The 3,303-nt window shown below is 43.6% G+C and overlaps 1 pseudogene; it reads right to left on the bottom strand.

Annotated features, from left to right (window-relative positions):
* Window positions 1-261: 261 nt before the first annotated feature.
* LOC127224810 (28S ribosomal protein S7, mitochondrial-like) lies at window positions 262-2,163 on the bottom strand (annotated as a pseudogene).
* Window positions 2,164-3,303: the final 1,140 nt, after the last annotated feature.

Here is a 3,303-nt window from a genome sequence, read left to right as displayed (position 1 = left end):
TAGTAGTATATGTATAGACATTTCCCCTGCATGTATGTCTGAGTACTATGCATGCCTAGTGCCCACAGCAGTCAGAAGAAGGTGTCAAGTTCTCTGGAACCCGAGTTAAAGAAGGTCAGTGAGCCTCCATGTGGGTGCTGGGAATCATGCCAGGACCTCTGAAAGAGCAGCCAGTGCTCTTAACCACTGAGCCATCTCTCCAGCCCGTCTGGAGAGTGTCCTGTGTGGGAGTGTCCTGGACTTTTTCCATCTCTCTTCCTGCTACCACCAGCGGTAGTGGGTCAGGGCTCGTTTGGCCTCTGCCATCTTGTGCATGTTATCCTTCCTCTTGATGACAGGACCCCTGTTATGAAAAGCCTCCAGCTGCTCACTTGACAGTTTCTCTGGCAACAGTGTCCCGCCGCGGCTTATTCTCTCAACACTCTGTGATCATCCACTTCATGGCCAGGAAGCGGTGCCATCGGTCAGTTAGAGGTACAGGAACCTGGTAGAAATGCCCCCCTTTGAGGATAGGCACCAAAACGATGATAGGCTCACAGTTTTTCAAGGCCTGGTGGAAAATCCTGTAGGGGTTCCTCTGCAGAGGCAGCTTGGTACTTTTCAAACTGCTTCCTCTTCACAGCTTCCAGGGTCTGGGCCATGAGGGATCGGGCCAGTATTTTGTTGCCTCCTTTCATCATCATGTTGGTAAATCTGCTGATGTTAGGATCTGTAAAGACAGAAGTTGTTTCCGTCGCTGCAGCGGCTTTGCCGAGCTGCGTTTTCTTGAGCTCCTGGAGTTCATATTTCTCCTCTTCTGTGAGTTCCTCCACAGGCTTGCGGTAATATTCCTTGTCAATCATGGGATCCCTGAATTTAGGAGCATAGCGGCTACACCTCACCTGTGTTACTCCTGGAAGGTTGCAGACTGCAAGCTTCAGTCCCAGGTCTGCTGCAAGGACCTCAGAGGACTGCCCGCAGGTGCCTGAGTGATAGGTTACGGATGAGAAACCAACAGTTTACTGGAGACTAGGTTTTATGTCAGGGTTTCCCTTCAAGGAAGAAGCAAGAAATTACTCCCGTCCTTCTCCCATTTTCTGACCCATTCTGGCATGCCTGATGGAGGCAGCTTTCAACTCTCACAGGCCCATAATGCAAATATTTAATATGCAAGATATCAGGTATGTGGCCCCCCTGAAAGGGGCCATGACCCACAGGTTGAGAATCAGTGCTCTAGACTATGATGCTCTTTTATGGCACCCATAAAAACACAACAAAATCTTTCCCCGGTGACTTGAGGTTCGGAAGACCTCATTTAAATGGGGTTTTGCTATTTGTCAGTTAAATCCCAAGCAAAGCCCAGTACACAATGAGAGATTCCAAAGCCTAAGATTTCATGTTGCATCCTGAAAGGAGAGATTTGAGTTTGTTGTGCCCCATGTATCCCTGAAAGATAGGTTTCTGACCAGATGATATGTAGATTTCTAACCTCAGCTTCCTTCCCTATAATTCTTTTTCTATTTCTACAAAATTTTTTTGTTGTCATCCTCCTTATATACAGTAGTTCTATTATACCCTATTACCCAGCTTCCTAGGTCAGGCAAAACTCGACAGGCAGAATGCAAGGAATATTGGTCCCATATAACATTTAGCGCCTGAGCTTTGTTTCCTGTTAATTCATCAACTCCCTGAATTTATGGGTGAGAGAAAGGCACTTAAGATTGGATACATGTTGTGAGCCTATGAAGTGCAATAATTTCTGTTTTGTAAATGACATAGTGAGGCTCAGAACAAACAAACAAGCAGACCAGCCACGAATTGCATACAGAGGCTCACAGCTGTGGAACATGTGGTTACTCCCAGCCTGAGTTACTCTGGAGTGATCAGTAACGGCTTAAAGGTATCTTCCATCTGATACCTCTTCTTTCTGTGGATGGAAAAGAGGAGCTCATACTGTATATTTCCCATTCCACTCTTTAATAACTCTTTGCCAACTGCCTATTGTTTACCAGGCATCAGTGAAAGTTTAAGTGGGTTTCCACAGGTCTGTTCAGATTTCTTTTGTAGTGCTCTTTCCAAAACATGGATATCTTGGGCATTTAACCTATCCTGACCTTCATTTGGAATTAGCCTGTTGGTAACTTTACCCTCTGGTACTAAGGGAGTGAAAATATATGTGTCCATTCTCGTTACTTCTCTCCGAGCACACTTATAGACCACCTCACTCTAACAGATCACCCAGCCAAGACCACAATTTTCCTCAACATTTTTGGACTCCCAATGAGACTTTAGTAACTAGCTCCTATCCAAATAACTTAGCATTTTTTTTAATCTAAGGTCATCACAAATGCTACAGGCATACCTTGTAAATGTTTCAGAAGGAAGCCCTTGTCACTATTGTCCATCTATCTGTCCATCTGTTCATTCATCAGTATAGAAAACAATCTGTTTCATGCTGGGATCCTTTCACATGGTAACAAGTAAGACAGAGCTTCCGGGCTTTGGTGAAGATGGGCACTGACCTTGTTGAGTGTTAACAGTGTGTTATATTAATGGCATGTGAAAGAATGCCAGGATGATCAACTATCATGCAGGGCCACAGTGCTCAGCATGGTAACCAGAGCATGGTTGCTGTCAGAGAAGGTTTCCTAGACAATGACTGAACCAAAGCTAGACAAAGGAAAGTAATTGGCCAGAGTGAGTTAAATGAGGCCCATGGATAGAAGAGAATATTCTCTGCAGAGTAAGATGAGTGAAATGTCTGAGTCAGGAATCCACTCTCTACTCTAGAAACTGGATTGTTTGTAAACATAAATAATGACCCAGGTGAAAGATAAGGATACAAAGCTAGGGGAAGTAGGGTCAGCCCCAACAAATTCTGAATATTCTCTAAATATGCCACATAAAGGACATAAGGGTATCATGTGGCTCGATTAATGCTTTGATTGTCTCTTGAGGTAACAGATCTGATATGCAAAAACAAAGGAAAGCTGATTCCAAGCAATTTGAATGACCTGGAGAAACCAATATCATCGAATTTTATATTGTTCATCTAGAAAGGCAGTTTTAAAGTGCCTGCTTTGCACAACTACCATAGAGGTTGGATATATGACATGCAAAGTTACACACACAATGGCTATTGCTAATCAGGTCTCCTAATGTTGGCTATGTGTTTTTCAATGCTCATGTTTTATAACAACTCAGTCACAAAGAGTAGTGTTTTTCATAGGAAGAGCATGAAGGATAATTCCAACAGCAGAAATAGCTTCAAGGGAATGGTTGACACACACCAAGTAAATAATTTATGTGTTTGGACCATTTTTA

This window comes from Phodopus roborovskii, unplaced genomic scaffold (genome assembly GCF_943737965.1).
Source record: "Phodopus roborovskii unplaced genomic scaffold, PHOROB, whole genome shotgun sequence".
Classification (NCBI taxonomy): domain Eukaryota; kingdom Metazoa; phylum Chordata; class Mammalia; order Rodentia; family Cricetidae; genus Phodopus; species Phodopus roborovskii.
Note: the sequence above shows the minus strand (reverse complement) of the source record. Positions and strands in the feature narration are given on the sequence as shown.